Genomic DNA, 24110 nt, shown 5'->3' on the forward strand with positions numbered 1-24110 from the left:
AGAATCGCCAAGTTTTATGGCGATTCTGTGTTTTTTTCGTGTCTGACGGTGATTTTTGGAGCTCCTAATGCGAATCACCCTATTCAATGACCTATAATCGCCGATAAGGACCGGTGAATGAAGCACCAATCGCCAAATGTTATTCTCTACAAATCGCCGTTTTTAGTCTATAGGATTTTGCATGGGGAATCGACGGTAGTCGAGGGGAATCGCCAAAAGTGTATTCAATGAGAAGTTGGCGATTCCTTTTTCTTGTTACATATCGCCGTTCCTCACCGAGTGTCCCTCGTCATCTTTTTCTGGTGAACTTTTATAGGAACATGTCAAATAATTGGTTTTAAGTGTTCTATTTAACTGTGCAAGTGTAATGTATTATTATTTGCTGCCCTTGTGTGATGTGATGGTCGTAGAAGTGCTATACAAATATATATTTAATTTTTTGAGGTATTTTTTTTTTCTCCCACAAAGCACTGTTCTTACCCATGGTGCACCTCACTTACCCATGATTCTCCTCCCCACCTCACTCCTTCGTTTGGCCTTTGTGCAGATTACCCAGATTTTGCCGTCTGCTGTATTGGAAGCGTTTATTCAGGGTAATTTGCATTTTTCTGGCATTTCACTGCAATTTTTTAAACACTGACGACATTAATGAAGCTGTTTAGGGAAACGCAGGGTTGGCTGAGAATCGCCGTTAGGGCCGGCGATTCTCAGCCACGTTGAATAGGGTGACTCGGCGACTCCCCACGAATCCCCATGCATGGCGATTGGCAGCAAAAAAAGGCGATTGGCTGGCGAATGAAAAAACTGAATCGCTGTGACCAACGATTCAGCTCATTGAATACCGCCCTCTGAGTGATCTGTCAGCCCTGTGCACAGAAATACAGCTACAGACAAAGTTACAATTGTTTTTAGTAATATTCTTTTTATTACTTTGTTGCATTCATTATTGTACTTTTTAGTCTAACATATGAAGTCAGTATATGTATGATGATTGTTATTGTTATTAATTAACTGCTGGCCACCCAGTATCTTTTATTTCATTTCTTTTTGAAATATAAATTTATAATAATTTAAAAAAAAATAGCATATACGTTGGTGCATGTGCATTCACCCATCGTGCAAACATCTTAAAGAATATATATAATTATTATTATTTTTCCATATTTTTCTTCTTTCTTTGTATATATATATTTTAATAAGCGCCTGAGTATATTTAGTTGTTAACACAGCAGTATTGAACTGGCGCTGGAAACCCTGCTGCTGCTGTCCTCCTAGAGTGACAGCACATGCGCCGGATCACTCCTTGTGTAGTCACGGCCCGGCGGCTTGTGCATAAGGAGTAATCCGGCGCATGCACTGTCGGGCTTGGAGGATGCTGGCAACAGCGTCTCCAGCACCAGTTCAATACGACTACTCACAGCATGTTCGGTTACTCTTCATGCGGCTGCGGCCCGGCGGCGCTGTGCGCGCTTGAGCCGCAGATAAAGGGGAGAAGAGCCTCATGCGTCTCGCGAGCTGCACTAGATGGTATGGGTGATACAGATGTAGCGGGATTCATCTTTGCAGGGGATGGCGATGGCGACGCCAGCCGCCATCCCCTGCCCCGCGCCATCTGTATGCCGGAAGGGGACGTGCGCGCACGAGGTGCGCGCGCGTCCCCTTCCGACGGTGCTGCCCTCGGTGGCCCGGTGCCCACACCGGGTGACCGCACCCCCCGCAGTGCCCTCGGGTCCCCCCCAGCCCCCTCGAGCGGGAGACGGACAGTATTGCGTCCACCTCGCTGTCCGGATACTGAGACGCGCGTGCATGGGGGACGCACGCACGTCTCAGTCAGATGGAGCGCCGTGTTGCTGGCGGAGCGCCAGCAGCATGCTGCTGGCGCTTCGCCAGCAACACTAAGGCCGGCTACATCTGTATGTTGTTAATATCATTATCATTCATATCATTAAGGATATAACATCTTGTGTGTATGGAGCTTTAGTGATGAGAAAATACTCATGATTAATTAATATGTACAAACACATTACGAAATCAGAATCAGCTTTATTGGCCAGGTATATTTGCATATACTAGGAATCAGGTTTTAGTCAGGGTGAATACATACAAGTTCTCCTGACGGGTTATGTCTCGTCACCCTCGTCAATGGCCCGAAGCACCATGTGCTATAAAAGGTCATGTCTGAGCTTGGGGGAGTGGCTCATTAGCATATTCCCTCCCATATTACCCATATCCACATGAGCTGGTATCTGTGTCTCTCCACAATACTAGTCAGCATCTTATGCAAGCGGAGCCTTACATTTATAGATACTAGACAGCTTTGCGCAGTGGCAGTATCATAGCCAATGAGGTTTATCCGAGGCGTGATTATTGCTTATTGAAAACTTTTCCCAATACCCCGCCATGATGACTTGAAATATAGTCAGCATCGGCAATTTTTGACAGTCTCTCTGGAGACTGAACAATATGTTGAATAATAGATCTATATATATTAGGGATGGACATCGGAAGCCAACCATCAGAGCCAAAGACATCATGGAACCGATTTTAGGGCTCCCTTCAGCAACTGCCAAGTTTGTCTGGGAGTATGTGGCCTCCAAAAGGCTCACAAATAGATACAAAGACATGTCATGGATGGCCAGGTAATGCAACTGCGGCTTTTTTGCTAAGATCAAGTGTAGTATCTGTGTGGTTTGCCAGGAATTGCCTCATTTTGAGGAGGGAGAGGATGTCCGTGCAGGACTGCCGCAGGCTGATCCACAGCCTGCTCAGAGACTACTCCATCCGAGATAGACCTGAGGAAGAAGAGGACTAACCCCCCCTTCTTCTGGCCCTTTCCCCATTGAACTGAGTGATAAGAACTGTGACGTGGCCCCGCTCCCCCATTTCACGATGTCTGTTGTTTTATTGATGTCCTGTCTATTTATTGCCCTCCCCTTATATGTGTCTGTCTGGTCAATAAAGCTTCGGGCAACGTGACTCCCCCTCCCTCATCCCCCTTCCCTCCACCCATAGTCTTATCCATAGTCAATGATTGTTTAAGGTTAGAATGCATAGTGCTTAGCATGTCTTATGGTATTTGATTTCTTATACTGTATTTCATGAAATGTACTATACAGTTTTGCATGTGTGCTGTGTTTTGGCTGAGCTGCGACACAGTATATATGTCTAAATGTTACCGTCTGTTTTTTGCTTTCTTTATGTACAATAAAGATTTGCCTTTTCAATCAAAAAATCTGTTCTTATCAGTGGGTATGTACCGGCCCCTGGCAGAGAATAGAGAAAGGCTGGACTGAGTAGCTGCTCTGATGTGCGGAGGGTGTGGGATCCCTCTTTTTTTGCCTGGGAGTGGTGAAAAGTCTGGCTGAGTACCTTAACCTAGGGATTGGAGAAACACTGAGACTGAGTAGATTGCTCTTCCGAGGGGGTCGCAGCCCCTAAGGGAGTCAGTCGAAAAGCCCAGTGGAGTACCCATTCCCATGCCGGGGGCTGGAAAATGCCCTACGATGGGAACAGAGAAACCTTGGTCAGACGCTGATCGGTCGGTTGCTTGGAGTCCGAGGCTGCACTGTGCCCCCGGGGAAACTCGGGGGTGCCGAACATGCACGGGTGATCCAAAAATCACCATGCACTAGTAAGCACTTGCACTGCGCACTTCCCGTCAGGTAGCGCTGCACGTCCTTACCTCGTCCTTTTGGATGGGGTAGGACAATTTTTCACCCCCCCCCCCCCCCGCCTTCTGGCTGAGGTATCTTTATTATTTATTTCTCTCACGTTCGTCACTTTTCACGTTCCTTGTTTTTTGTAGTTTTGTCATGTTTTTTTGGGTAGTGTGGTCGACCCTTTCGGGCCTTCCATTTCCCCAATGTGCCGAAGCTCTCGCCTTTTGGGGAGAGCTTCGGTCCCCCGAGGACGACCCCGAGCCGCAAGGCGGAGGGAAGTCTACTGAGGGTCTCTCCAAACCTTCGGGTGCGGAGGACCCACCGTCCTAACCCTTCCGGGGGTTGAGGAATGAGGATCTCTCTAAGCTTCGGCGAAGTGGACCCACCGTTCCCTATTTTCCCCTCTTCGGCCTTATGGTTGAGAGGGGTTAGGGAAAAAACGGGGCCCGTCTCCTTCGGGAGATGGCCCACTTTGATCGCACGGCCCCCTTTGCACGTGTTTAGGCACAGCACTGGTGGTAGCAGTAGCGCACGCAGGGGGGGTTTCTGAGTACCCAGAAACCCCCCAGGAGTCTAAGGGGCCGAGTTTGAAAGCTGAGGACCCCCTCTTTCCATGGGTATAAGAATTTTAAAAATCGGCCCTTGGGAACAGGAGATATCTGACTTGAAAGCAGTGGTCCCCATCCAAGCCTGTTAATTGCTCTTCCCAGTCAGATATTTCAGGTTCTGTCTGACTTAGAGTTTCTCTGAGGGTATGTTCCAAAAGATGGGACTCTCCCCATTTGAAGGACACTAGAAGTTTTTCTCTACTGTTCCCAGAACCAGAGATATCAGCCTTCCAGCAGCTGGTTACTGCTCCAGCTCCACACACCTGGTATGTAGTTTTATATCCTCGTTGGCAAAATTGCTCTGCCTCCTGAACTCTGATCCCCTTGTCCCCAATACCATTTGGTAGGGGGGATCCTCTAGTTTTTAATTCCATTAAAATCTAAGAAATCTATTTCTGGGAACTGGAGATATCTGCAGTCAAGCAAGGTGTCCTCCCACCAGAAAATTATGAATAATAAGCCCACTCCACTATACACCCCTCCTCTGCATATTAAACATCCTCTACCACCCTAGAAGTTATGTATCAGGGCCCCTTCATTCAGCCCAATGCCCCCTTCTCCCACCCCATCTCCCACCATCTGTGCAGTAAAGGGGTAGTTAGTGGAAATTACTGATCCAGGCCCAACATGCTGAGCGGTTGATATAACACCCCCTACCACCCGGGGGACATCAAAGCTTCCCCCACCCCTACCGCTGGAGGATCGGTAGGTGCCCCAATACATTGCTATGCCCAGGGGTCTACACTGCTGTTGACGCCCCTGTATGTATATATATATATATATATATATATATATATATATATATATATATATATATATATGTGTGTGTGTATGTATATATATATATATTATTATTTATATACATTTGGTCTATCTATAATACTTTAACTGACCCAGCATATACTGGGTCACCTAAGTGTCCATCTCCGTACTTTGCTCCGCCCCTCTGGAAACCCCCTTCTGAAAATCCTGCGTTTGCCACTGGGTAGGGAGCACACCTCGGGCTCCTGAGTTTCTTCAAACTCAACTGTGAAGACTATATAGTACAGATCTGTATTATATTTAGTCATGGGCAATACAATTCATTGGAATGAGTTGAGCAGCACGGCTCAGCTCGGTAAAGTGTGTTGAGGCAGTGACTCTGCTCTCGAGTCACTACTCATGTGTAATTACAGGCACAGGGAGACAGTGCACGGCTCACAGCACACTCAGGGAATAGTAGAGTCTCTGTCCCTCAGTGTGTGCTGTGTGCCGGCAGACAGGAAGTTAGTCAGTGGCTGGGCTGATGAGTAGTGTGGAATTGCAGGCACAGGGAGACAGTGCACGGCTCACAGCACACTCAGGGCGGGATGTTGTAACATCCGCGCCCATTATCGCCGGACATCGCATTTTTAATAACGGCATATGCTATAACATATGCCGTTATTCATGCAAGGGACAGCTCTTGCGGTAAGAGCTGTCCCTTGCGATGCGGTGCCGGCGCTGGACTTCCGGGTCTGTGACCCGGGAGTCCATCTGCGCATGCGCAGACCCCGGCGCCGGCCGCAGGGCACGCTGGGAGGGATCCGTGACGGATCCCTCAAACAGCGCTGCGGTAAGAAGCCCATAGGCTTCTGCAGGGATTCGCCAGCTTTAGCTGGCGATTCCCTCCGCAGCGCTGACACTGCGGAGGCGCCATATAGCATATAGAAATGCGGTAGAAACCCCGAAAACGGGGTTTTTACCGCATTTCTGCTATATAGCATCCCGCCCTCAGGGAGTAGCAGAGGCTCTGTCCCTCAGTGTGTGCTGTGTGCCGGCAGACAGGAAGTTAGTCAGTGGCTGGGCTCATGAGTAGTGTAGAATTGCAGGCACAGGGAGACAGTGCACGGCTCACAGCACACTCAGGGAGTAGCAGAGGCTCTGTCCCTCAGTGTGTGCTGTGTGCCGGCAGACAGGAAGTTAGTCAGTGGCTGAGCTCATGAGTAGTGTTGAATTGCAGGCACAGGGAGACAGTGCACGGCTCCCAGCATAGACTTAACTTGGACTCAGCGGTTACTGCACTCTCCTTTCTCCTGCAGAGCCTGCTGACAATTCAGAGAGGAGGGGCTGAGCTTACTATGCTATAATGCTGCTGCTGCTGCTGTCTCGGCTCTTGCCACTAGAGATGGCTAGTGAATCGCTGCCTCGACTCAGTGACTCGAACCATTAAGCTGAATACATGATTCGAGTTAGTCACTGTGGCAAGATCCGAGACAGCAGCAGCAGCAGCAACAGCAGCATTATAGCACATACTTGCCTACCCTCCCGCATTTAGCGGGAGTCTCCCGTTTTTTCAATCCTCCTCCCGCTCTCCCGCAAATCCCTCCGTTCCTCCCGGTTTTTGTCCAATTCCACCCAAAAAAATGGACTGCGCATGCGCGAGCGGGATCTTTCGGGGGCGGGGCCCTAGTGCGTGACGTTGTGACGTCATTCATTATGCCGGTACCGCGCGGGGCTGTGTGGGTAGCGTGGTGGTGCGGCAGCGGCAGCAGGAGCAGCTGCCTTCAGCGAGCGGTAGCAGCAGCAGAGTGACCGGGAGCCAGGAGCTGGGAAGCGCACAGAGTAGGTGGCCAGCGCGGAGAGTAGCAGCTGTCACTGTGCATAGCAGAGGGAGCCGGGACCATCAGTAAGTATAACTGTTTGGAACTTCTTTCCCCCACTAACTAAACCTGCTGCTTTTTTTTTTTTGAGCGCCCTACACTGCGTGCAGCGTCATTTGGGGGGGGGGGTGCTGGGTGCTGCTGCCGGGCGCTGCTGCCGGGCTGTCATGTCCCGGACGGCAGGAAGATCGTTAGCAACACACAGCTCCCTGATACTGCTGTGCACTGCAGTGTGAGAAGGAAGTTCATCTCACACTGCAGTGCACAGCAGCATCAGGGAGCTGTGTGTTACTAGCAATTATTCCCTGCCCCTGTGTGAGACACCGCTGGGGAGAGACATCAGCAAATTGTAGTGGCAGGAGAGAACTCTGCTGCCTCTCCATAAGGTAGTGCTGCTTTGTGAGACCTGCCTCCTGCAAAGCATTACTGGGAGCAGGGAGGAGCTCTCTCCGTGTGTACCTGCAGGCTCCTTCATGATATCTCTGCTGCAGGAGGAACCCCCATGGCAACAAGAGAAATTAGTAAGTTGGCTGAAGTAGCTGTTAAAGAACTAGCACTTCAATGCCATACCTTCTTACAGCCTTACTTTACTCCAGCGTTCCTGTGCCCCCCTAGCCTTGCCTTCCATACCCTGTGCCCCCCTAGCCTTGCCTTCCATACTCTGTGCCCCCTAGCCCGGCCTGCCTTCTCTTCTCTGTGCCCCCCTAGCCCTGCCCTGTGGCCCATAGCCCTGCTTTCCCTTCTCTGTGCCCCCCTAGCCCTGCCGTCCCTGCCCTGTGGCCCATAGCCCTGCCTTCCCTTCTCTGTGCCCCCCCCCTAGCCCTGCCTTCCCTGCCCTGTGCCCCCTAGCCCTGCCTTCTCTTCTCTTCTCTGTATGCCCCTAACCCTGCCTTCCCTGCCCTGTGCCCCTAGCTCTTTCCTCCCTTTCCTGTGCTCCCCTAGCCCTTCCTTACTTTCTCTGTGCGTGTGCCCCCTAGCCCTGCCTTCCCTGCCCTGGGCACCCTAGCCCTGCCTTCTCTTCTCTGTGCCCCCCTAACCCTGCCTTCCGTTCTCTGTGCCCCCTAGCCCTTTCCTCCCTTCCCTGTGCTCCCCTAGCCCTGCCTTCCCTTCTCTGTGCGTGTGCCCCCATAACCCTGCCTTTCCTGCCCTGGGCACCCTAGCCCTGCCTTCTCTTCTCTGTGCCCTCCTAACCCTGCCTTCCCTGCTCTGTGCTCCCCTAGCCCTGCTTTCCCTGCTCTATGCCCCCCTTGCCCTATCCTCCCTTCCCTGTGCCCCTATAGTCCAGCGTTCCCTGCCCTGTGACTAACCCTTAGTCTAAGCTTCCCTGCGCTGTGCCAAACACCCCCTGCCCTGTGCCCCCTAGCACTGCCTTCTCTTCTCTGTGCGCCCCTAACCCTGCCTTCCCTGTGCTCCAGAGCCCTGCCTTCCCTTCTCTGTGCCCCCCTAGCCCTGCCTTCCCTTTTCTGTGCGCATGCCCCCCTAGCCCTGGTTTCCCTGCCCTGTCTTCCCTTTTCTGTGCGTATGGCCTCCTAGCCCTGGTTTCCCTGCCCTGTGCCCCCCTAGCCCTGCCCTCCCTGCCCTGTGCCCCTATAGTCCAGCTTTCACGGCCCTGTGACTAATCCTTAGTCTAAGCTACCCTGCGCTGTGCCAACACCCCCTTGCATTATATAATATAGATATGAATGAGAAATATGCTTTTCAGTGTAAACAAAAAAATTTTCCCATCATTGTTTCATAAATGAACAGAGTAAAGCCCCATACAAGCACATAGGTTTAAAAACAATGCCTAGTGTGAACACTCAATATCGTTATTGTGATGTCACTGAATGATATTGTTCACCAATACCATTCAGTGTGTATGCTCAATTCATCCACTAAGGTTGTTTTAAGTTTTATTTCTGGTAGATGGGGTGGTAGGTAAGGGGCCCATCTTATTCTGTCTGGGGCCCCAAAATCTTTAATGGCAGCCCTGGAGACAGGCTGTGTGTTATTGCTCCGGATCCCGAGACCGAGTTCGCTGCTGATTGACAGCCTGAACCGCCGGCTCCATAGAGGACAGGATAGCTGAGCGACTGCGCAGCTATCCAGTCGTATCTGACACAGTAGCCTGCGGCTCAGTGACTGGCTGGGGACTTAACGTCTAAGTGGCATTATGGTTTGTGTCATATAGAGTCCTTTGTAATGGGCATTGCAGTGTGTGGCATATTGTGTAATGGGCATAGCAGTGTGTGGCATATTGTGAAACGGACATTGTGGTGTGTGGCATAATGTGTAACTGGCATTACAGTGTGTCATAATGTGTAATGGACATTGCGATGTGTAGCATAATGTTTAAGGGACATTACGATGGGTGACATATTGTTAATGGGAATTGCAGTGTGCAGCATTTTTGGAAAGGGCAGTACCCCTTGAAGCGTGGCCGCATGTATGTTTTGAAATGTGTGCATTACATATTTTTAAAATATCTGTATGTGGGGCACATTTTTACTGTTAAAACTGGGAGCCATATAGTCTTGAAACACCTCTGTTTGTTTCACATGATTGCTGGTTTCAATTGTACAGTTTCTGTTCGTAGGTTGCCCATATACATACTTGCTCTGGTGGTATGCGGCTCTTCATATATTTTTTTTTTTTCACCAGCCACTGCAGGACACACCCCTGGGTGGAAATAGATACGCCCATATGTGTCACTAGACACGCCCTTTGGTTGATACATGACACACCCCTTCAATGTTGCGCGACGCTGCGCTCGGTGAATTTTGCTAGCATCTAAAATCTCCCTCATTTTGCTTTTCAAAAGTAGGCAAGTATGTTATAGCATAGTAAGCTCAGCCCCTCCTCTCTGAATCGTCAGGCTCTGCAGGAGAAAGGAGAGTGCAGTAACAGCTGAGTCCAAGTTAAGTCTAAAGTCTATGCTGGGAGCCGTGCACTGTCTCCCTGTGCCTGCAATTCCACACTACTCATGAGCCCAGCCACTGACTAACTTCCTGTCTGCCGGCACACAGCACACACTGAGGGACAGAGCCTCTGCTACTCCCTGAGTGTGCTGTGAGTCGTGCACTGTCTCCCTGTGCCTGCAATTACATATGAGTCGTGACTCGAGAGCCGAGTCACTGTCTCAACACACTTCAATGAGCTGAGCCGTGCGGCTCAACTCATTCCAACGAATCGTCTTGCCCAAGACTACTTGCCACAGTGACTAACTCAAATCATGTATTCAGCTTAATGGTTTGAGTCACTGAGTCTACATTGTAAGAAATCTTTCTGCTCTTTTACTTATTGTTCAGTCTCCAGAGAGACTGTCAAAAATTGCCGATGCTGACTATATTTCAAGTCATCATGGCGGGGTATTGGGAAAAGTTTTCAATAAGCAATAATCACGCCTCGGATAAACCTCATTGGCTATGATACTGCCACTGCGCAAAGCTAACTATTCTTTCATCATGCATGGATCACCGTAGACAGAACACTGGCTAAGGCTATGGAGACTCAGCCACTAGTTCATGTGTCATGTTGAGCAGAGGATTGTGGGAATGAATATGCTAATAAGACACACCCCCAGACTCCGACATTGCCTTATATGGCAATTATTGGCATCATGCCGTTCAGGGTAATGGAAAGAGACTGAACCTGCTTGAAGAATTTAGTCTGGCTGATTCCTCATGTCACATCAGAGTATAGGCACTGCAATGGCACATGAGAAAACTGGTTAACAAAATAAAAAACAACATTGAAAAAGCATCTCTCTCCTCTTGACTGAATATTATCATATCACAGGTGTGAAAAATGAGATTCCTAATAATTATAAATAGATGAGCGCCAGGGCCGAAGATTTGTATTTGTATTCGTTGCTAGGATTTTGATTTGGCTTTGTCAAACAGTGGTGAAAGGATTTGGATTTTTTTCAAAAATGGTCCAAAAAAGTTAGAGCTAGAGCAGTGGTTCCCAAACTTTTTTGAATCACGGCACCCCGGAGTATCAGAATTATTTTCATGGCACCCCTAGGGCAAATGTTTCTCATTGATAAAATCAGAAGATAAATATAAAAATAAGTAAAGTGTTTATATTGCATTTTTAATGTCAGTTATGGGGTAATGGCAGGATTCACTTCTGTTAGTTCGCAATTTGTAAACATAAATAAATTGAATTGGTCATGGACCACTAATCCAGGGCACCCCTGCAAGTCCCCAAAGGCACCCCAGGGTGCCATGGCATACAGTTAGGGAACCACTACCCTAGAGTAATATTGACCTCAATAACTAATTTCCAGCCCTTTCCAGACAATTTTGACCACTTTACAGCTCACAATGTTTGTTTTCATTCAATTTCGGCCAAGGTCTGCAGCAAGCTGGCTGGTTATTAACACATGGAACTTCTGACAGTATCAGTATGGCAATACACAATACAGTAACCTAAATCTGTGGTCGTAGATGTGTGATATATTAGACACACAACATGGCAACAGAGACAGGGAAATCAGGTGCACAAATATTAATAGGTACTTGTTTCCTAGCAGGGCGCCCAGATTTATTACGTACGCAAACGTAGTGAAATCGCATCGCGTATAGTAGTAGCATGCGATGCGTTGCGAAGTGATTTTCCCATTCCCGCTCCTATTTAAGTAAATTAGTTATTAGTTAACACATGTCGTCATTACTGTGTCAGCTGTATGAATGTGCAGGTGTGAATGTGTCGCCGCGAATGTGTCGCCACCCCCTCCTGCTGACAGCAGCGGCTTACTCCTGCCCGGCTCCCTGAGCTGTCCCCCCTGCTCCCCCACCAGCTGCAGTCCCCCGCACGGCTCCGAGCAGCACATAAGATTTAGCAAATCTTATGTGCAGCCTGTCCTCCTGACTCCGATCCGATGTGCACGGGACCACGCATCGGGTCGGAGGGGATGTCAACATATGCGATTTAGGCCGATTTCACGGCCCGACTTATACGAATCGGGTGAAATCGTGCCCAAATCGAAGAGTGTATGGGGGCCTTATCATAGACAGTGAAACTTGCTTGAGCGAGTGACAGCTGAGCTCAATCAAGTATCTATGGTATAATCAACTCCAGGCCTAATCTTTTTTTAATAATACATATTTATTAAACAAAAAAACCTTAATTTAACGATGCGCTGTTACTTATGGGCCAGTGCTCTGGACTTGCCCCCCAGGCTAAAAGTTGCCAGCCAGCCCCTGCTTCTTACCTCATGTGCTTTCCTTTCTTACTTCAGTAGTATTCGACTGCACCAAAGCCCGCTGTTTGCTGCCACCTGGATACTTATGGTGCAGTAATCGGCTGATGTTCCCATAATCATTTACCCTGTATTTGTCCTGTATTATCCTTAACTGTAAGTCACTGTTTTCCTGTTTTGATTATGTGTACTCTGTAACTGGGCGCGGCGGAACCCTTGTGGCACCATATAAATAAAGGATAATACGCTGAAGATGTTTACGCATGCGCTAAAAAGGGTTTATCTGATCACTAGGTGATTCATCGCACCCTACGGGCGCTCTTCACACCGTCGTAAGGGGCTGCGCCCCCTTAATTTGTGAACGTTTGTATATGAGAAATATGGTTAGAATTTTATGAAAGATGCCCTGTATTGCAACTGGGGTGTCCGCGAATAGTGGGAGGGGGGGTGCCGGGAATTGCGGGAGGGGGGTTGCGGGGGTGGGGGGGTGGTTGCTGAGAATCGCGGGAGGGGAGGGGTTGCAGAGAATCGCGGGAGGGGGGGTGGCGGGGGGTGGGTTGCCGCAAATCGCGGGAGGGGGGGTTGCGGCGAATCGTGGAAGGAATGGTCGCGGGGTTGTGCCGCGAATCGCGGGAGGGGGGGTCACGGCGTGGGGTGCCGAGAATCACGGGAGGTGGGTCGCGGGGGGTGTGTGTGTGCCATGAATCGCAGGAGTGGGGGTTGCGGGGGTGGGTGGGTGTGTGCCGTGAATCGCCACAAGAAAAAATCAACACAGAAAGGTCAACACATGTAAATGTTGACATAAGTGTGGCACTTCATTGGTGTCCATGTCGACACATGAGAATGAATATCAAAACATTAAAAAAATGAAAAATAAATCTTCAAAAACTCATGTCAACCTTTTTAAATGTCGACCATAGCCATGTCAGTGTTTTGCATGTGCCATTTAATCCTGGGGCTGCTGCGAATTGCGGGGGGGGTGCCGCGAATTGCGGGAGGGGGGTCGCGGGGGGGGTTCTGCAAATCGTGCAAGGGGGGTCGCGGGGGGTTCTTTTTTGCCGCGAATTGCGGGAGGGGGGGTCGCGGGGGGTGTTTTTGCCACGAATCGCGGGAGTGGGGGGTAGCGGGGGGAGGGTGTTTGACGCGAATCGCGGGAGGGGGGTCGCGGGGGTTCTTTTTGCCGCGAATTGCGGGAGATTGGGTCACGGGGGGGTGTTTTTGCCACGAATCGCGGGAGGGGGGGTCGCGGGGGTGTTTTTGCCACAAATTGCGGGAGGGGGGGGGTCGCGGGGGGTTGCCGCGAATCGTGGGAGGGGGGGTCGCGGGTGGGTGGGTTTTTTTGCCGCAAATCGCGGGAGGGGGCGCTCACCTGGTGGCTGTGGAGTAGCAGTGTTGGGCAACATGGTGAGGCAGAGGGTGTCTGGCACTGTCTGTGGGCTCACAGGGCTGGTTCTCTGTCATGTGAGTCAGTCATGTGAGTCAGAGGCTCCACCCAGCGTTGGAGAGGCTCCACCCATATATCGGATGCGATATCGGCCGATATATCAATGCGATCCGAAGCGATTTTTGACCTGTTCATAACCCCATTACTCATGGAGTTGATTTTATATAGTGTGGCGAGTGCAGTAATCTGCGTACGCTCGCCACGCTTCGGGCTCGGAGGCTCGCTGCGCTCACCACACTATATAATATCAGCTCCATGTGTAGTGGATAGTGGGGTTATGAACAGGTCAAAAATCGCTTCGGATCGCATCCGATATATCGGCCTATATCGCATCCGATATATCGGACGCCGTGAAACTACACAAGTACTGGTAAATCCATTCATAAATATATGTATACAGGCTAAATTTCTGGGGGGAAAAAACATTTAACTTCTCCATTGTTCATAAAAAGTCCCTAAAAGTAGGGATTGCCATCGACCATCGATGATTAGAAATCATTGATGGTTTATGGCCAATGTAGAATACTTTTGCCATTGATGGGGTAGAACCATATGGTTTCGCTACATCGATGGCACAGCAAAACCAATGTTTTGCTGTTGTTTTTTTTCAAAGTGCCGGTGTACGGAGCACAGCTCCGCCCCCTGACACCTGCGAAGCCCCATCCCTGTGTTTCGATTGGGCCACAGGCCAATCAGTCAAACAAAATGGATGCCCATCGATAGGTAAAAATATTGATGGGTCATCCATCGTATAGTTTCACACAATCGATGGCAATAATGGCCATCCCTACCTAAAAGACTAGTTCACATTTACAAAACAAATATATGTTCATACACAACCCTTAAGGAGTGTACTGTACACATGGTAAATGTAAATTTCTATTCAATCACGATTGTTTGGCACAGCACCATGTAAACATTCTATTTAGGCCAATATAACAATGGCTGAATTCTTAATGTGATACCTCCTGTAGTACGTACTATGTACACAAGCAATAGTTATCCGTTGTGTGCAACATATTTTGACGATCATCTGTTTTCAGTCGATAGTTTTAGCATTTTCTGGTGAAAATCTCAACATTTATTATTTTTTTTTTGGTACTTATGTAGTATCTGGGCGCCCGATTTTTTGATTGTATGCCTTAACTTAAGGCATACAATCAGATGCAATGTGATGCGATAATCGCATCGCATGCAACCAAATCGCATGCGAAGCGATCGACCCGATTTTCCATAGGATTCATTGTAAAAATGGTCTTGTTCATTTCCCTACTATCCAAGTGGGCATGGAGTTGGATATAAACCTGTGGCGAGCGAAGTGTGGCGAGTGCAGCGCACCCCGCGAGGGGACGCAGATTATTTAAAATGTATTCCATGTCACCAAAATGCGATGCGATTGACCCGATTTCAAAATCGGGCGCCCAGATACTACATAAGTACCGCAGGGTTGCCGACTTTAAAAAAATCCTCTCCGGGAGAAGCCCGGAGAGGAATCCGGCATTACGAGTTTTGGGGGCGGGGCTTAACTGTGACGTCATTGAGCCCCGCCCCCATGACAGCAAATAGCAGAAATAACTGCTATCCATGGAGGGGGCGGGGCTAAAACGTCACGATTGTGCCGTTTTAGCTCCGCCCCCTCTCCTGAGACCCGCGGATTGCGGCATATAAATGCCGCGATCGGGGGGCTCAGTGGGGGTCCCCCTTATTCCGGGAGGGTTGCCCACCCTTCTGGGGGCCGGGAGGAAGGACCCGATTTTCGGGAGACTCCCGCAAATTCCGGGAGGGTCGGCAACCCTGAAGTACCGTTTTTTTTACCGTGTTCATTTGGTTACAAGAAGGCAATAGCTGCAGTGTGAAAGACAAAGTTAATGTAGAAGATCACAATATGAGAGTCCTTAGTCCCACTGTGATATTATTGGTTTGTGCAGTGATAAAAAAAAAGCTACAGACTGGATTCCTGTTGCTGTGTCTGCAGTTGCACTACTCCACCCCTCCCCCCTCCATTCCCCTTTGTCTCCAGCCTCCCCCATCTCCTAACCTATGCTAAATGGCCAGATAGAAAGGATTGCAGAAACAACTGACCATCCTAAAGGCCTGATTCAGCGCCTTGAGTACTATTGGAGAAAGAGCGCTGTATGAATTATTCTGTGAAAATCGCTATTTTGCAGGTAGCGATAGAAGAGGGCAGAAAGTAAGGGGTACATTTATTAAGATGGGAGTACTATTGAAGATGGGATGTTGCCAATAGCAACCAACCAGTCTCTGAGAACCACACAAGTCTACTTCTAGGGATAAATTCAAGCTTTTAAAAATAGAAAGAGGATGAGAGGTTGCCCATAGCAACCATTTTCTAGGATGCAAGAGAGAGAAACAACTCAGTCAGAGGTAGAGCTCGAACTTTGTATGCCCCAGATGTGGGCCCCCTAAGCCTCTGGGGTCTATGTTGACAAACACTAGGTCGACCACAAATGGTCGATGGTGACTATGTCAACAGCTAAAATGGTCGCCATACCATATGTCGACAGGGGCAGTACAGATGGTGTAATGGTTAGCATTACTGCCTCACAGCACTGAGGTCATGGGTGCAATACCCACCATGGCCCTAACTGTGCAGAGTTTGTATATTCTCCCCGTACTTGCGTGGGTTTACTCCGGGTACTCCGGTTTCCTCCCACAATCCAAATATATACTGGTAGGCTAATTGGCTCCCACAAAATGAACCCTGGAATGTCTGTGTGTGCGTGTGGTAGGGAATATAGATTGTAAGCTCCACTGGGGCAGGGACTGATGGGAATGTTCAACTGTCCTCTGTACAGCGCTGCAGAATATGTGTGCGCTATATAAGAAACTGCTAATAAATAAATAAATTGACAAAAGGTCGAGACAAACTTAAGATTAACCGTCAAAAGGTCTACACAAGTTTTTCATGTTTTTATGTCTATGTTGACATATATCAACATGGGCACAGTATAAATATACGTATCCCCTTCCATGGCTCGCTGCACTCGCCACGCTTCAGGCTTGGTATACGGTCACTAAGTCTTCAACAATGAGATCGATAAGCATTGGGTCGACACCACTAGGTCAACATGCATGAAGGTCGACAGTGTTAGGTCAAAAGGGTCATTAGGTCGACATGGGGAAGGTCCACAGTCAAAAGCTTGTCATCGGGTTTTTCACTTCTTTTTAGTTGACATGTGCCGACAGGCGGTATTTCATGCCCTGCCATCCACTAGGGCGTGGTGGGAGAATAAAGACTTGTACCCGAAGCATGGAGACGCGGTGCACATTTTTAGTGTCTATGTCGACCTTCAGGACAAAAAAGTGAAAAACCCCATGTCAACCATTTGACTGTCGCCCTTCCCCATGTCAACCTAATGACCCTGTCAACCTAACCCCATGTCAACCTTCAGTCATGTTGACCTTAATGCATGTCGACCTAGCAGTGTCGTCCTAATGTTTGTCGACCTAGTTGGGGTCTATCCAATGATCCATTCCCTCGGGCATGGGGCCTCACTGCACACTATTATATTCTCACTCAGTGGTGTAACTCCAAATTGGGTGCCCCACTCTGCAACCCTAACCCCCCCACCCCACCTCCTCACCTCTGCCGGTGCTGCCTGGTCCATTGCTGCCCGCCGGGACCAGCAGATCCTCCTGTCTGTGATCCCAGCGCTCCTCCTGATTGTCACTTGCACAAATAGTTACCTCCCCATCTGCATTCTGCAGGAGACTCCCTGAAATAGCAGCAATCTCCCTCATGTCACCTAGCCCACATTACACTGTTACATTTTGGGGGAAAAAAGGAATGAGAGATAGATACATTTACACTGAATCATCAGCGCCATTTCCCAGCACTTTACCAAGTATAGTATCTCTTACTAACTGCTTTGAGGATCACCTACATTTGGATATAAGTCATTTTTAAAAAAATCCTCTCAGATGTAGCAGTACACACCCACACTTCTAGGTGCCACGTTCACAATCTCTTTTCACAATCTCTCCATATATGGAACTAGGCACTCCCTTTGGGTGGAGCATGACACACTCCTTCATTGGGGCGCTGTGCAAAATTCTGCTACCAACTATAATCTCCCTGAAACTATTTTTCAAAAGTAGGCAAGTATGCTTGCAAAATGGCCACCGCCTTAAAGCAGACTGTTATTAAGGATGCAAGAGGAGGTCGCGGCCTCTAGCATCCTTAATAAACATCTGCTGTGAGGAAAGTAACATTCTAACAAGAGGATCCACTGTTCCCAGCGGGCAGCGGACTGGGTGGCAGCGGTGAGGAGAAGGAGCAGAGGCAGGGTGCGCTGCCAGCAGCAACATATTCGTCGGCAGCTGCGGCCCCCGTATTAACCCCCAGCAATAGCTTCCACAGACCCTGCAGCGCCAAAACATACCTAGCGCCTCCAAGCCACCGCGGGGTCTGTGAAGCTATTGTTTCGCCATTGTTCTCACTCTATGTCCACTTGGATAGTATGAACCAAGTCGGTCTAAACAAAAAACACATGAAAAACTTGTGTCTACCTTTTGTGTGTCTACCATGTTCGTGTCAATATTAAGCTTGCATTGACCTTCTGTCATTGACAAAATAAGGCATGTCGACCATTCTTAGGTGTCAAATTAGTCACTGTTGACCAATCGTGACTGTCGACCTAGACATTGTTGTCCCATTGCGATCTTGCCACTGTTTTTCTGATAACCAGTCTTGTTTTATTACTGTTGTTATTACGGTTTTGTTCCTAATGGTAAAGCTCAGTGGAATATGGAGGTGCTATATATGCATTAGCAATAAATAAAAGCAACTACAATTATAGATAAAAAGGTAGAAAAACCCTGTTCCAAATACACTAGAGTACAGTTTATGTATTTATAAGTAATTTACTAAATTGTACTATAGGTGCATTTTGTATGACTTGTTAACTAAAGGCAAGCGCCCGAACAGGGACTTGAACCCTGGACCCTCAGATTAAAAGTCTGATGCTCTACCGACTGAGCTATCCGGGCTCCATATCCAATCCAATCCCCACTTCTTGGACACGACCCATTTACCCTGCATCTCATTAGCATGTTTCAGTGATTTTTCTTTTTTCATTTGGATTCTATGAGTCGAAATTTACTTAGCATTTTACATGAAAAGTATCCAGCCACCAGGGGGCAGTAGTACACATTTCTCACTTTGTGTGTGCGTTAGTGTCGACATTCAGTGGTTTACAGTAGTTATCTAAAAACAATGTCAGTAAGCCGCACCCCACGGTTCCTCACTAGCACACTGACAGGTGGGAAAGATAAGGGCAGTTCCAGATGAAGGTGTTTTCTTCTCTGAAAATGCCATAGGCTGTTAGTTAACCCATTGTTGACTCCAGGAGAATGTAATGAATCTAGCTCTCTAATACCGTATGCTACAGTTTCTGGATTTATTTACTATAAATGAGGGTTTTCCTATTCCCTAATAATGTGGCTAAAAAAACTGACAATGTGAATGTTTTATTACCCTAATTTACGATCAAAAAGTCTAACGCCCGAACAGGGACTTGAACCCTGGACCCTCAGATTAAAAGTCTGATGCTCTACCGACTGAGCTATCCGGGCTCTGCTGTGATTTGCCAAAAATAACCACCAGGTGCTGGAAAACGGCCACATTATTCTTCTCGATTTCATTACTAGGTTTAAGCGATTTCCGTTTATGTTCCTGTTTCTTTGGGACAGCTTGTGATTGTTTATCGTATATGAATAATATATTCAGCCACTAGGTGGCATTAGGACATTTCATATATTTGGATTTCTAGAAACATACAGGCCAAGAAAAGATGCATTGAATACATAGAATTTGACCACGAGGCACCTGTTTTCCCAAAAGCTGCATATCCCTCCCCACGAATGCATATGCCTGTCAATCAGATAGAGGTATGAAAAGATGAAGAACAAAGCACTCTCTTTGTTTGGGGGCACACTTGTTTTAAAACTTAACGTTTAATGGTATTTATATTTAAAAAAAAGATTTATTATGGCTTTGTCATAACAAAACAAACACATACAAGACATACAAAACATGTACCGTGACGGTGTCAGGACACTGAGGAAGCGGGACCACCCCGAACTCTGATTGGTTAGTAAGCTATCTTGTTATTTATTAACTATACTTACATATACTTACATATATCGCACATATATGTAATGTAGCTGCAGAAATAGGGACACTCGCGCGGCCCCAAGAAGGGGGTGTGGCTTATGTAAATGAGGGGTGCGGCTTATGCAAATGAGCCGCATCCCCGTTTTCGGCCGGGAATAGACGCTAGCACAGCGTCTATTCTGTTAAATTGGGGGGGCTCCCAACTGCCCCCCCCCACAGCGGGACACCTCCGGCCGCGGGTGGGACAGCGGGACAGGACCCGGTAATCGGGACTGTCCCGCTGAAATCGTGATTGTTGGGAGGTATGTGTTTTGTATGTCTTGTATGTGTTTGTTATGTTATGACGAAATCGCCATAATAAATCTTTTTTTAAATATAAATACCATTAAATACCATTAAACGTTAAGTTTTAAAACAAGCGTGCCCCCAAACAAAGAGAGTGCTTTCTTCTTCACCTTTTCATACTTTGGATTACTCTCAGGGGAGCACCTCCACACTACTTATTAGTGCCTAGGCACTCAAATGTTTAAATTGTGGATTTATCAGAATTTCTTTTGACAACCAAGATTAAAATGGTACTAGTGCACAGGTACTCTGTCCCATTACCCACTCCCCATGTTAAAAAAAATCAGATAGAGGTGTTTGCAAGGGATACAGTTACAATCCCGACCGCCGAAATCCTGACAACCATAGAGGGAGAATAAATTAGTGTGCCGAGCATACCAAGGCACTGGGCCCACTGTGTGGCAAGTGCAGCGAGCCCACAAGGGGGGCGATCCACGTCCCCCCTTTGTCGGGATTCCGGTGGTCGGGATTCCGGCGTCGGGATTTTGAACCAATCCCATCTGCAAAACAGCGATGTAATCACAGGACCCCTACACCAGTAACAATCATGCAGCCTGAATGAGGGCTATAGTGCTGACATCTATCAATCAATGTATATGTGCAAGACCGCTGAAAGCACTGCTGGGCCCTAGTAAAAAAAGGGGACGTGGCCCATGTCCCAGAGGACAGGCGGCTGCTGCCGCCTTTCTCCCTCGCTCAGCACATGGCACTGAGCAGCGTGTCCTGAGTGGGGGAGAGAGGCTGTGCTGCTGTTCTCTATTCTTACACCCGGTCTTTGCATACTGATTCTCCAGCCATTCTGCCGCCCCAAGCATAAGGTGCCACAAGCAACATGTCCGCCAATGAGCATAGATATGTGCAGTACAGATTCACATCCAGCCCCTTAATCTGATGTGTTCTGGAGCTCTCAGTAACTAGCTGCTGGGCCGATTACATGTGTGTTATAGGAAGGAATCGGGGCGTATTTCAGTACAAGGGATGTAATTATGTAGGCAGAAAACTTGCTACTACTTATTAATCCATATTTCTGCTGTGACACATACATGTGATATTGCAGAGAATTGTCTCTACAAGGCATTTATTATACAAGCTATTATTACCCAGGCTTGTGTTATTACTATTCTATTGTTCCCAGCTGTAAAGTACAATGGAATAGACTGGCGCTATAATAGTAAATGTTAATAAATAGTATTCAAATTTATAGGAAAAGAACCCTTAAATACATTGGCCGCTATTAATGCACTTATCTGTGATCTACTCACATGTAATATGGGTGATGGGTTTTCTATGTCCTGCAAATATAAACTAAATGCAAACGCCCGAACAGGGACTTGAACCCTGGACCCTCAGATTAAAAGTCTGATGCTCTACCGACTGAGCTATCCGGGCTCTGCTGTGAGCTGCCAAATATAACCACCAGGTGCTGGAAAACGGCCACATTATCCTTAAGGAATTTATCAGATTTAAGGAGTTTCAGTTTTAGCTCCTGTTTCTTTGGGACAGCTTGTGATTGTTAATAATATATCCAGCCACTTGGTGGCAATATGACAGTCCATATATTTATATGAACATACAGGTTAACTAAAAATGCATTGTTTTCCCGAATACCGGGCACATCTGCCTCTGTCCCTCCCCACAAATGCATCTCTCTGTAATCATAGAGAGCTGTTTGCAACATAGCAATGTGATCACAGGACCCTTCCTGCTTATTCAATCCAACTTGAATGCAGACCATAGTGCTGACAACTATAATAATCATCGTATATGTGCATCAGTTCCCAGACACAATATGGCTTGTATATCTGCATCTGCATTAGTCGCCCCATTAGTATCAATGGTAACAGTTTTATACTTTACTCCAGGGTTGCCTACCTGACCCTCTCCATCAGGGAGAAAAAGCTCTGTTCCTGGGCTTCCCTGGTAATGTAGGATTGCCAGCACCTGTGGGGAGCTAGGTAATTGATAAGAAAGGTGTCACCACAGGTGCTGGCAATCCTACATTACCAGGGAAGCCCAGGAACAGAGCACTTTTTCCCTAACGGAGAGGGTCAGGTAGGCAACCCTGAGTTAGAGGTTCCCAAGCACGGTCCTCAAGGCACCATAGCAGTTCAGATATTAAAGGTATCCACACTATATTTACCTACTTCTCATTTATCCTCTCTGGGAGAAACCCTGAGAGACTTTCAGAGGGATTTCTGGGGTGGGGGCGGAGCTTGCCTCATCAAGCTTCATCCCAATTATAGTAAATGATTTGTGTCACTTAGCCCCATCTCCTCCCCCCAGGAGCCGCATATCGCAGGATTTTCACCTGCGGAGGTAGTAGTTGAGGGGGGTTCCACAGACATGCTGGAGGCTTGCACACACTTCCGGGGGGGCGGGAGGGGGACCCGATTTTTGGAAGCCTCCTGGCCATTTCAGGGGGGTAAGCAAGTATGATGCACACTAATATACAGGTGACAATACTTGTAATATAACCCAGGCTTGTTTTATTACTATTCTATTGGGGTGCCGGATGACCATGCTGTCTGGGTCTGGCCAGTCAGGATCCCGCCGTCGGGATAATGACTGTCGGACCCCTATACCACACCCACTCTATTGTTCCCAACTGTAAGGTACAATAGAATATACTGGCACTATAATAGTTAATAAATATAAGCAGCTAAAAAGTATAGAAAAAAAACCCTTAAATACAATGGCCGCTATGTAATTATCTGTGATTTACTCACATGTAATATGGAAGATGGTTTTCTATGTCCTGCAAATAAGAACTAAATGCAAACGCCCGAACAGGGACTTGAACCCTGGACCCTCAGATTAAAAGTCTGATGCTCTACCGACTGAGCTATCCGGGCTCTGTGAGCATAGCACCAAGGTTATGTTTATCATGCAGTCACCCAGACCTGACATTTTCATTATATAATTTAACAAGTTGGTGATGAACTGCAGCTGCTGGTTTGCCCTTTAGACACAGAATCCCGATCACACTACGCACCTCAGTGAAAAACATGTCGACCTTCCCATTTTCAACCTAATACTTGTGTCGACCTTCCAACTCTGTCGACTAACTGCTTTGGGGCTCATCTATATTTGCATGTAAGTAATTTTAAAACATGCCTCTCAGATGTGGCAGAGCCCATCCATGCTTCTAGGTCACGTGCGCCTAAGGAATGCGCCCAAAATTTTGGGTCATGGCCTGGTGGCAAGGGGTGTGGCCTATGAATTGCATTACTCCGGCGATGCCACACCCCCATTTTGCCACCATGGGGGCATGGCTAGTGGCTCTGTGAGCTGCTTACCATGCCCCCAGCCCCTCTGCCTACAAGAATATACACTGCTCAGTGGGTGACAGGGGGGACACCCAACTGCCCCTTCCCCACCTCCACAAGACGCTGCTAGTCCAGGGTGGGATGCAGGAATGTCCACACAAAAAATGAGATGGTCACACAAAAGGGGGACAGTTGGGAGGTATGCTGGAATGCTTTTTCAAGTAGGCAAGTATGGCTTCCCCACTTACTTCATTATTGCAGCCACCTGTAGAAAAGTCCCAACTTTCTGATTAATACAGGTGCCTACAAGTCCAGGAGCAGGGACGGCGCCACCACTAGGCAGCTCTAGGCATTTGCCTAGGGCGCCGGCACCTGGAGGGCGGCAGTTCGCCCCTCACCCCCAGCGAGCTGTGGAAAAAACTTGCTGGAGCGGTCAGGGGTGTCCGTGCGGCAGTGGTACCTGCGGTCAGGGGTGTCCGTGCAGCAGTGGTACCTGCGGTCAGGGGTGTCCGTGCGGCAGTGGTACCTGCGGCGCCGTCATGTGTATAAAGCTGGCTGCGGCCGGCGGGGTCCCTGCAGTGAATAGAAAATAACTATCGCTTCCTGCGCCGCCGCGCGCATAGCGCTAGTTATTTTCTATTCACTGCAGGGACCCCGCCGGCCGCAGCCAGCTTTATACACATGACGGCGCCGCAGGTACCACTGCCGCACGGACACCCCTGACCGCAGGTACCACTGCCGCACGGACACCCCTGACCGCAGGTACCACTGCCGCACGGACACCCCTGACCGCAGGTACCACTGCCGCGCGGACACCCCTGACCGCTCCTGCACTGCAGGGACACC

The 24110-nt window shown here is 48.3% G+C and overlaps 6 non-coding genes across 6 annotated transcripts; 1 reads left to right on the top strand and 5 right to left on the bottom strand.

Moving 5' to 3' along the window:
* Positions 1-2313: 2313 nt before the first annotated feature.
* Positions 2314-2454, top strand: LOC146076343 (U4 spliceosomal RNA). Its single transcript, XR_014473744.1, has one exon. It is a non-coding gene; the product is annotated as a U4 spliceosomal RNA (small nuclear RNA).
* A 7721-nt stretch (positions 2455-10175) lies between these two features.
* Positions 10176-10316, bottom strand: LOC146076344 (U4 spliceosomal RNA). The gene has a single exon (XR_014473745.1). It is a non-coding gene; the product is annotated as a U4 spliceosomal RNA (small nuclear RNA).
* An 8138-nt stretch (positions 10317-18454) lies between these two features.
* On the bottom strand, positions 18455-18527 carry TRNAK-UUU (transfer RNA lysine (anticodon UUU)). The gene has a single exon. It is a non-coding gene; the product is annotated as a tRNA-Lys (tRNA).
* A 512-nt stretch (positions 18528-19039) lies between these two features.
* Positions 19040-19112, bottom strand: TRNAK-UUU (transfer RNA lysine (anticodon UUU)). Its single transcript has one exon. It is a non-coding gene; the product is annotated as a tRNA-Lys (tRNA).
* Positions 19113-21314: 2202 nt separating this feature from the next.
* On the bottom strand, positions 21315-21387 carry TRNAK-UUU (transfer RNA lysine (anticodon UUU)). The gene has a single exon. It is a non-coding gene; the product is annotated as a tRNA-Lys (tRNA).
* Positions 21388-22777: 1390 nt separating this feature from the next.
* On the bottom strand, positions 22778-22850 carry TRNAK-UUU (transfer RNA lysine (anticodon UUU)). The gene has a single exon. It is a non-coding gene; the product is annotated as a tRNA-Lys (tRNA).
* Positions 22851-24110: the final 1260 nt, after the last annotated feature.

The sequence above is a fragment of the Crinia signifera genome, chromosome 4 (assembly GCF_055691185.1).
Source record: "Crinia signifera chromosome 4, ASM5569118v1, whole genome shotgun sequence".
Classification (NCBI taxonomy): Eukaryota; Metazoa; Chordata; class Amphibia; order Anura; family Myobatrachidae; genus Crinia; species Crinia signifera.